This window comes from Mesoplodon mirus (genome assembly GCF_964341445.2).
Source record: "Mesoplodon mirus genome assembly, chromosome: 8".
NCBI classification, from domain to species: Eukaryota; Metazoa; Chordata; class Mammalia; order Artiodactyla; family Ziphiidae; genus Mesoplodon; species Mesoplodon mirus.
In genome coordinates, this window is record NC_138984.1 from 112,181,440 (window position 1) to 112,193,022 (window position 11,583).

Sequence of the window (11,583 nt, forward strand, 5' to 3'; positions counted from 1 at the left end):
GCAGTAAGGGAGAAGTGCTTTATCACGTACAGAGATTCCCTGTAAGATCATCAGCCACATGTAGTCAGAGACCTTGGATCAGAGGCAGTGAAATGATATATTTAAGGTGCTGAAAGAAAAATACTAAAACCCAATAATTCTATATATGGCAAAACTGTCCTTCAAAAATAAGGGAGAAATTAAGGCATTTCTATATAAACAAAAGTTGAGGGGCTTCAGTATTGCTAGACCTACCCTAAGAAATGATAAAGGGAGGACTTCAGGTTAAAATGAGAGGACACTAGACACTAACTCCAAGTCATACTTAGGCAAATACACAGCAAATGTAACATGGGCAAAAGTAATAGCCAGTGTTATTGCAATCCTGCTTTGTAACTTGAATATTAATTTTACATAGGATTTAAGAGAAAAAGCATAAAAAATAATTATAAATCTCTGTTATTGGGCACACAATCTATAAGTATGTAATTTTTAAAATAAACTTATTTATTTATTTATTTTTGGCTGCATCAGGTCTTTGTTGCTGCGCACAGGCTTTCTCTAGTTGTGGCAAGTGAGGGCTACTCTTTGTTACGGTGCATGGTCTTCTCATTGTGGTGGCTTCTCTTGTTGCAGAGCACAGGCTCTAGGCATGTGGACTTCAGTAGTTGCAGCATGTGGGCTCAGTAGTTGTGGGTCATGGGCTCTCGAGTGCAGGCTCAGCAGTTGTGGCACACAGGCTTAGTTGCTCCACAGCATGTGGGATCTTCCTGGACCAGGGATTGAACCTGTGTCCCCTGCATTGGCAGGCGGATTCTTAACCACTGCACAAACAGGGAAGTCCCTATAAGTATGTAATTTTTGACATCAAAACATAAAGAGGGTAGATGAAGCACTACTGGAGTCAATTCAGATTAGTTTGTAATAAGTAGGGTATTATATGTAATCTCCATTTTACAATACAGAAAATGTCCATAGAATAGCCATAATCAGAAATAAGGGAATAAAAACGTGTCACTATAAAAAAGCAAAAAAGATTGGATCAAGATGGTGGAGAAGGAGGATGTGGAACTCACCTCTCCTCACATCAAGAATACATCTACTTGTGGAACACTTCTCATAAAAAAACCAACTGGAAACTGCAGAGGATCTCTTATATAACCAAAGCTGCAAGATAGATCCTCACATGACTGGGTAGGAGAAAAAAAAAAAAGGCATCAGGATGGGACCTGTGTCCCTGGGAAGAACCTGTGAAGGAGGGAAGGTCTGCATGGGCAGGCTCTTGCCCTGCAAAGACCCCTGCAGGCTGGGAGGTGTACTGGGACCGATAGAGGGCTGGAGGAGCATGGACTCTTCTCACAAGGAATGCCTGCATGCTTCTTTACTAGCAATCAGGGCAGAGAGAGACCAGTGCTGGTGGCTGCCACCCTGCTGCACTTCCCAGCCTGAAACATGAGCCAGGCAGGGCTGCTAATATGCACAGTGGCTAGGTGCTGAAACTCAGGCAGATGTGCCCTGGGAGTGGACTCAGTCTAGCTGTGCAGAGACAGCCCTAGGGCCTGGGGTGTGGTCTGGGAGGAACCTCTGAGCCCATTGTCAGCATGGGCTCATCTTGGCCCAGGTCCACAACTGGAGCCCATTATCAGAGTGTGCATGGTGGGGTCCTGGCTTCAGTAGTTGCAGACTTTGTGAGGGCATGCATGTCTGGGTAGGGATGACACTGGAGCCCATTATCATGTTGGGGGAAGGTCCAGGGGCAGGACTAGCAGCAGCGAAATTTGTTGGCACCAATACCAGGTGGCAGATGGCTTCACAGAGTCTCACATCTCTGGCAGATAGCCCCTGGGGAGGAGTACAGAGTGTTTCCTTTACTGGCAGAGGGCTCCAGTTCTGTTCACCCCACACTGCAGCTTGGAGTCAGATCTGAGGCAGACAGGTCCTATGAGAGCCCTCCCACAGAGGCAGCCAGGTTCCAAGCAGCAGCACAACCACATCAATTTCTGCAGCCACAATGCCCTGGCTGCCAATACCAGCCTACCACTAGGTCTGGGATGAACACAATGAAGAAAGGGACATGACCTTGGGCTGCTTCTGGGCAGGACCATGGATGCCTGTACCCGCAGCGCATACGTTTGCTGTGACCACACTTGCGGGCCTCACTTGCTTCAGTGCTAACCTTGTTAAGGACAAAACACATGCTTAAGGGCAATGGAGCCTTATTGAACCTGACCCTCAGGGCTTCTACTCCAACAACTGGGGAACAGCCTCTACCCCCAACAGGGCTGTGACTGTCATGAAGCAAAGAGGAGGCCCCACCCAACATCCAGTGCAGTCTACAGTCACAATACCAATCACACCCTCAATCAAAGGGATAATGGCCAGCACACTCTGAGGAAAGTTGTGACTAGCACCCATAACAAACAAAAACAAGCTTTGCAGCAAAAATATTGGACTTGCACAGTCTACACGAGGTAGACTAATTTCACAGTGACAGAGAAAGTTAAGTAAAATTAAAAAAAAAAACAGAGGAACTACTCCCAATTAAAATAATAAGAGAAAAACCCTGAAAAAAAATAATGAAAAGACCTCACCAGTCTACTAGATTCAAAAAGGAGGTAATCAAAATGTTAAGAGAATTAAGAAAGATTATTGATAGAAATGCAGATCAGTGTAACAAGGAACTAGAAACTATAAAGAGAAACCAATCAAAATTAGACAACTCAATTGCTGAGATAAAACCAACCTAGAAACAATCAAGAGCAGAGTAAATAATGCAGAAGATGAATAAGTGAATGACAGATAGAATAATGGAAATCAACCAATCAGAACAGTGGACAGAAAGACAAAAGAAAAAAAATGAAAGCAACATGCAAGATCTATGGAATAATATAAGGTGTACCAACCTACTCATAGAGGTTCAAGAAAAGAGAGAGAGAGAGAGAGAGGGAGGGAGAGAGAGAGAGAGAGAGAGAGAGAAGGGGATTGAAAATGTATTTGAAGAATCTATGGCTGAAAATTTCCCAAACCTAAAGAAGAAAACAGATATCCAGATACAGGAAACACAGAGGGCTCCAAACAAGATGAACGCAAACAGACCCACACCAAGATATATCATAGTTACAACATCCAAAGTTAAAGATAAGATTGTAAAGGTAGCAAGAGAAAAACAGTCAGTTACAATCGAACCCCCATGAGGCTATCAGCTGGTTTCTCTACAGAAACTTTGCAGGCCAGAAGGGAGTGGCATGATATATTCTAAGTCCTGAAAGGGAAAAACCTGCAACCTAGGATATTCTATCCAGAATTTCTCAAAGAAGCAAAAACTGAAAGAATACGGAAATACTAAACTCAACCTAAACGAAATGTTGAAAGGTCTTCTCTAAACAAAAAAGAAGAAAGAAACTGTAGGAAAGAGAAAATCACAGTAGGAAACGCAACTATATAGAAGCATGGAAGATCACTCAAATAAGGCAGTACATAGATTTTAAAAAATCAAAAAAATTATAAAAACAATTATAAGTACAATCAACAGTAAAAGGGTAAGCATGAAGATGTAAAACAGGGCATCAAAATCACAAAATGTGGGGAGGGGAGTATAAAAATGTAGATCTTTCAGAATGTGTTTGAACTTGAATGGCTATCAGTTTAAAGCAAGCAGATATAGTGATGGCTCAACATACTTGAACTCCATCATAACCACAAATAAAAAACATACAATAGATTCACACAAAAAAAGAAAGGAACCCAAGCAAACTACAATGGAAAAACCATCAAACCACATAAGGAAAAACAAAAAAGAAGAAGTGAACAAAGAACTACAAAATCAACCAGAAAACAAGGCTTAAAAATGCAATAAATGCATACTAATCAATAATTACCTTAAATATCAATGGACTAAATGCTCCAATAAAAAGACATAAAGTGGCAGATTGGAGAAAAAAACAAGAACCTACAATATGCTGCCTACAAGAGACTCACTTCTGGGCAAAAGACACTCATAAATTGAAAGTGAGGGGATAGAAAAAGATGTTTCATGCAAATGGAAATGACAAGAAAGCAGGGGTAGCAATACTCATATCAGACAAACTTAAAAAGAAAGTCCATAAAGAAAGACAAAGAAGGATACTATATAATGATAAATGGATCAATACAAGAAGAGAATATTACACTCATTAACATATATGCACCCAATACAGAAGAACCTAAGTACATAAAACAAATACTAACAGACATAGAGGGATAAATTAACAGGAATACAAAAATAGTAGGAGTCTTTAACACTCCCCTGACATCAATGGACAGATCTTCCGGACAGAAAATCAATAGTGCAACAGAGATCCTAAGCGACAAAATAGGCCAGTTGCACTTGATATCTTCACAACACTACATCCAAAAAAATCCAGAATAGACATTCTTTTCAAATGCACATGAAACATTCTCTAGGATAGACCACAAAACAAGCCTCAACAAATTTAAGAGTATAGAAATTATTTCAAGCATCTTTTCTGACCACAATGATATGAAACTAGAAAGAAAAATGGGCAAAAAATGATCACATGGGGACTAAACAACAGGTACTAAAAAATCAATGGGTCAGTGATGAAATCAAAGAGGAAGTCAGAAAATACCTCTAAACAAATGACAATGAAAACACAACCTTACAAAATCTATGGGATGCAGCAATACCAGTCCTTAGAGGAAGTTCCTAGTGATACAGGCCTTCCTTAATAAACAAGAAAAACTCAAATAAATAACTTAACCCACCACCTAAAAGAATTAGAAAAAGAAGAACAAACAAAGCCTTAAGTCAGCAGAAGGAAGGAAATAATAAGTATCAGAGAGAAAATAAATAAAATAGAGATTAAAAAAACAATATAAAAATCAATAAAATCAAGAGCTGGTTCTTTGAAAGGATAAACAAACTCAACAAACCTCTGGCCAGGCTCACCAAGAAGAAAAGAGAGAGGACCCAAATAAACAAAATAAGAAATGACGGAGGAGAAACAACAATTATATGCCAACAAATTGGACAACTTAGAAGAAATGGACAAGTTTCTAAAAACATATAGCCTGCCAAAACTGAGTCAATAAGAAACAGATAATTTGAATAGAGTGATCACTAGAAGTGAAATAGAATCACTTAAAAAAAAAAACTCCCTACAAACAGAAGTTCAGGACCAGATGGCTTCACTGGGGAATTCTGCCAAGCATACAAAGAAGAACTTATACCAGTCCTTCTCAAACTCTTCCAAAAGATTGAAGCAGAGGGAACACTCCCAAAGTCATTCTACAAAGCCACAAGCACCCTGATACCAAAGCCAGACAAAGACACTACCAAAAAAGAAAACTACAGGCTAGTATCTTTGATGAATATAGATGCAAAAATTCCCCCAAAACATTAGCAAACTGAATGCAACAATACATAAAAAAGATCATACACTATGAGCAAGCGGGATTCTTTCCAGGGTCACAAGGATGGTTCAACATATGCAAATCAAACAATGTGATACACTGTATTAACAAAAGAAAAGGCAAAACCCATATAATTATCTCAATAGATGCAGATAAAGCAAACAACATCCACTCATGATAAAAACTCTCATGAAAATGAATAAAGTGGGAACATATCTCAACATGAAAAAGCCATTTATGACAAACCCACAGCCAAAATAATACTCAACAGTGAAAAGGTGAAAGTCATTCCACTAAATTCAGGAAAAAGACAAGGATGCCCACTCTAAACACTTCTATTCAACATAGTACTGGAAGTCCTAGCCACAGCAATCAGAGAAATAAAAGACAGAAAATGTATCCAAATTTTAAGGGAAGAGGTAAAACTGTCACTATTTGCAGATGACAAGACACTCTACATAGAGAACCCTAAAGACTCCACACAAAAACAATCAGGACTAATAGATGAATTCAGCCAGATAAGAGGATACAAGATTAATATACAGAAATCTCTTGTATTACTTTACTCTAACAATGAAATATCAGAAAGAGAAAATTTAAAACAAAAAATTCCATTGAATATCATGTCAAAAAAATACCTCAGAATAAACTTAACCAAGGAGGTGAAATACCCATATGCTAAAAACTATAAAACATTGATAAAATAAATTGAAAATGATTCAAAGAAATGGAAAGATATCCCATGCTCTTGGATTGGAAGAATTAATATTGTTAAGATGGCCATACTACCCAAAGCAATCTACAGATTTAATGTGATCCCTATCAAAATACCCATGACATTTTTTTCACAGAACTAGAATAATCCTAAAATTTATATGGAACTACAAAATACCCAGAATTTCCAAAGCCATTGTGAGGAATAAGAACAAAATTGGAGGCATAACCCTCCCAAGACTTCAGACAATACTACAAAGCTACAGTAGTCAAAACAGCATGGTATTGGCACAAAAACAGACATTCAGATCAAAGGAATAGAATAGAGAAGTAAACCAGAAGTAAACCCACACACCTATGGTCAAAGAATCTATGACAAAGGAGGCAAGAATATACAACAAAGAAGACAGTCATTTCAGCAAGTGCTGTTGGGAAAGGTGGACAGCTACATGTAAATCAATGAAATTAGAACACTTCCTCACACTATGTACAAAAATAAACTCAAAATGATTTAAAGACCTAAATATGAAACATGACACCATAAAACTCCTAGAAGAAAACACAGGCAAAACATTCTTAGACATAAATTTTTTTAAACATCTTCATTGGAGTATAATTGCTTTACATTGTTGTGTTAGTTGCTGCTGTATAACAAAGTGAATCTGCTATACATATACATATATCCCCATATTCCTTCCCTCTTGTGTCTCACACATAAATTGCAGCAATATTTTCTTAGATCAGTCTCCTAAGGCAAAAGAAATAAAAGCAAAAATAAACAAGGGGTTAATATCAAAAATATCCAAACAGCTCACGGAGCTCAATATCAAGAAAGCAAACAACCCAATCAAAAAATGGCAGAAGACTTAAATAGACATTTCTCCAAATAAGACATATAGATGGCCAAGAGGTACATGAAAATATGCTCAATATTGCTATTTATTAGAGAAATGTAAATAAAAACCAAAATGAGGTATCATTTCACACTGGTCAGAATGCCTATCATCAAATAGTCTACAAATAATAAATGCTGGAGAGGGTGTGGAGAAAAAGAACCGTCCTACACTATTGATGGGAATGTAAATTGGTGCAGCCACTATGGAAAACAGTATAGAGGTTCCTTTAAAAATTAAAAGTAGAACTACCATATAATCCAGAAATCCCACTCCTGGGCATATATCCTGAAAAGATGAAAACTCTAGTCCAAAAATATACACGCACCCAAATGTTCACAGCAGCACTATTTACAATAACCAAGACATGGAATCAACCCAAGTGCCATCAACAAAATGATTGGTTTAAGAAAAAGTAGTGTATATATACAATGGAATATTGCTCAGCCATAAGAAAGAATGAAATATTGCCATTTGCAACAATATGGATGGACCTAGACATATCATAATAACTGAAGTAAGTCAGACAAAGACAAATATTATATCACTTATATGTGTACTCTAATAAATAATATAAACGAATCTATATACAAAACAGAAACAGACTCACAGACATAGAAAACAAACTTACAGAAGATGGTTCTTTGGGACACAAGTCCACCATCTTTTTGGTCTGCTGGCTTTCTGAAGAGCTGCTACTCCTCGTCCCAACAACTCGTCTTTCGATTAATTGGCCTATTGTGCTGTAAGCATTACAAGCTTGGACTTGGTAACAAATTTTGGCGAGCCAGACAGGGGCCTCAGCTGCCCCACACCCACCACTGGTTGGGGGATTTTGGGGTAAGGACACAGAAGCTGCCAAGACCACTTGTCCTGAGGATCTGCCCTTCAAAATTCCCCAAAGTGGCACTGGCTGCCTTAGTGCTTGGTAGTTGGAGCAAGGAATCAACATTTGGGAGATGACAGGTTTCATATAGTAGGATTCTACCTGCTCATCCCAAAGAACCAGAGCTCCTGAAGTGTTGAGCTGAAGAGAAGACCCTGAACACAGTGACCAGAGAGTTGGGAAACCAAAATTGGGTACCAAAATTAAGGGATCTGCCAAGATGTTCCACTTACAAGGCCCACAACTGCTGCAGATGTTAGAGAAATCCTTGAGGAAGAGCCTCCCTGTGTCCTTAAAGGTTTATGGGACTGTCCATATGGACCAGGGAAACCCCTTCAAGCTAAAGACCCGGGTGGACAAGTGGCCTGATTTTAATACTATGGTTATCCACCCTCAGGAGTAGAAAATGGCAGATGACTTTGATCATTACACCAACACCTACCAAATCTATTCTAAGGATCTCAACAACTGTCAAGAATCCCTTAGCACATCAGAGGTCATCAATTGGAAATACCTTGCAGATTCAAAGTTCACAGTACAGTCTGGATGAGGTGATACAGAATCTTGTAACCACTAAATTTGTTAAAAGGTCAAGCAAACACAATGCATTCTCTATGTGATGCCTGAGACAGTGAGGAAACTGCTTCCTTCCCTGCCAGAGACAAAGAACTTACCTATTGGCTATGGCAGACCCAAAGCCATTGACCAAGGTATGTTTAAACTCTCATCCCTGGATCCTACCTATGCTGCCTTGGTGAATAAATTATGGCATTTTGGTGTCAGCAATGAGAGTAGCCAGAGATTCATCAAGTGCTGTACCCGGACCTTCCCCAACTTCTGCCTGCTGGGGCCTGAGAGGACCCCTGTGTCCTGGTCCCTGATGGATCATACAGGAGAGGTGTGGATGGGGGCCACCCTGCCTGAGTACCGGGGCCACTGTCTTGTCTCCCATCTGTCGTTTGTCCACATCCAGGCTCTGAACAAACTTGGCTTTCCCCTATGTAATCATACAGAGCCAATAAAGTCATACAGAAAATTAGTCACAATCTGCATCATATCCCCATGCCCTATGACTTGAACCAGTGGAACTGTGTGCCTCTGTGAAGCAGCCACGAACCTGAGACAGTGTTGGGTGGGCTGGTCACATGGCAAGAGATGCAGAGGGGTGGGCAGAAAGAAAGAATAAATTGTAATCAGCAGTGAATCAGTGTGTGCTGTTTGGACTCTGGGGAAGCAGTGTGAATGGTCAACAGAACCACGAGTGTGGTTCACAAATCACTCATGAACTTCCCTTTGGGTCCAGCAGACCTTCCTATTTCCTCCACATTCCAACGCTGGCAACCACCATTCTATTCTGTGTTTCTATGAGTTAGACTTTTTTTTGGTAAGATCCCACATATAAGTGATATCATGCAGTATTTCTGTTCGTCTAGTTTATTTTACTGGTTCACAATTTTCTTTTAATGTATATGGCTAGTAAGGAAAGTATCCATAATCAGTGAAGAATAAATGCAACCCACTATTCTAAAGGTGTCATTATTCTTTCCAGCACCATCATAGTTATCTCTATTTAGAGTGTGTATATGGAATGTAGAGAAGAGAATTTCAGTAGCTTGTCATATCACAATAGCAGGACAACTTAACATCTTGTTACCAAGAAACAATACACATGCAAAAATAAAATTGTTATTTAAAAATAACTTAAAATATATGTGGTAGAGATACTTTAAATTTAAGGTAACTCAGGAAAAAAGTCTATAAAATTGGATCTAATTTGTGGGATTTTATCACACATAACATTTGTATATTCTGTGAACTATGTTAAATCTGTAAATATTGAATATGACTTTTTTTTCTAAATTGACAAGATAAAAAAAGTGTGGCATGTTATCAACTTGTTTCAAGTTGCAGGATGAACATGAATTATTGTATCAAGACAAGACTGCCCTGGGTAGAAAAAGATAATTCAAATGTAATGTGCTTTTGTGTGTAAGGAGGAGTTTTATAATTAATATAGCCATTATTCTTATACCAAGCTGTAGGACAATTTATACAATTTAATAAAGGATATTACATAATGAAAAAAAGACAAAGAAAACAAACTTATGGTTACCAATGCGGAAAGGAAGTAGGGAGGGATAAATTAGGAGTATGGGATTAACAGATAAAAACTACTATACATAAAAGAGATAAGCAACAAGAATTTACTGTGTAGCACAGGGAACTATATTCATATCTTGTAATAGCCTATAACGGAAAATAATCTGAGAAATATATATGTAACTGAATCACTTTGACGTATACCTGAAACTAACACAATATTGTGAATCAACTATACTTCAATAAAAAGCAACTTCAATAAAAAGACAGGAATCGAGGAAATGAGGAATAAAAAAGGTTATATGACATACAAAAAATAAATAGCAAAATGGCAGAGTAAATCCTTTCTTATCAGTGATTACTTTAAATATAAATGGCTTAAACTTTCCAATCAAAAGGCATAAAATGGCAGAATTGTTTTTTTAAAAAACTTTGGTGATCCAATTGTATGATGTATACAAGAGACTCACTTTAGATATAAAGACACAAATAGGTTGAAGGTGAAAGGACTGAAAAATATATTCCATGAAAATACTAACCAAAAGAGGTCTAAGGTGGCTATACTAAATCAAACAAATTAGATCTTAAATCAAAAACTTTTACAGAGAAAAAGACAATATAGATTGATAAAAGGATCAATTCACGAAGAAGATATAACAATTTTAACATATATTCACCAAACATCAGAGCCCCCAAATATATGAAGCAAACATTACAGATTTGAAGGGAGAAATAGAAATTCCTATAATAATAATACATATATATGACTTCAATATACCACTTTAAATATGGTAAAACAATCAAACAGAGGATCAGTAAAGAAATAGAGGACTTGAACAAAACCATAAACTAATTAGACCTAACAAATATACAGAACAGAGCTCAGGGGAAGATGGCAGAAGAGTAAGACGCAGAGATCACCTTCCTCCCCACAGATACACCAGAAATTCATCTACACGTGGAACAACTCCTACAGAACACCTACTGAACGCTGACAGAAGACCTCAGACCTCCCAAAAGGCAAGAAACTCCCCACATACCTGGATAGGGCAAAAGAAAAAAGAAAAAACAGAGACAAAAGGATAGGGCCGGGACCTGCACCAGTGGGAGGGAGCCGTGAAGGAGGAAATATTTCCACACACTAGGAGCCCCTTCGCGGGAGGAGACTGTGGGTGGCGGAGGGGGAAGCTTCGGAGCCGCGAAGGAGAGCGCAGCCACAGGGGTGCGGAGGGCAAAGCGGAGAGATTCCCGCACAGAGGATAGGTGCTGACTGGCACTCACCAGCCCGAGAGGCTTGTCTGCTCACCCGTCGGGGCGGGCGGGGCTGGGAGCTGAGGCTCGGGTTTCAAGCTTCGGTCAGAGCGCAGGGAGAGGACTGGGGTTGGCGGCGCGAACACAGCCTGAAGGGGTTAGTGCGCCACGGCTGGCCGGGAGGGAGTCCGGGGAAAAGTCTGGAGCTGCCGAAGAGGCAGGAGACTTTTTCTTCCCTCTTTCTTTCCTGGCGCGCGAGGAGAGGGCATTAAGAGCGCTGCTTGAAGGAGCTCCAGAGACGGGTGCGAGCCGCGGCTAACAGCGCGGACCCCAGAGACGGGCGTGGGA

The 11,583-nt window shown here is 39.3% G+C and overlaps 1 pseudogene across 1 annotated transcript; it reads left to right on the forward strand.

The window, feature by feature from the left end:
• The first annotated feature begins 8,095 nt into the window (after positions 1-8,095).
• On the forward strand, positions 8,096-8,988 carry LOC309809190 (glycine N-phenylacetyltransferase-like; annotated as a pseudogene). The gene has a single exon. The product of its transcript is annotated as a glycine N-phenylacetyltransferase-like (transcript).
• Positions 8,989-11,583: the final 2,595 nt, after the last annotated feature.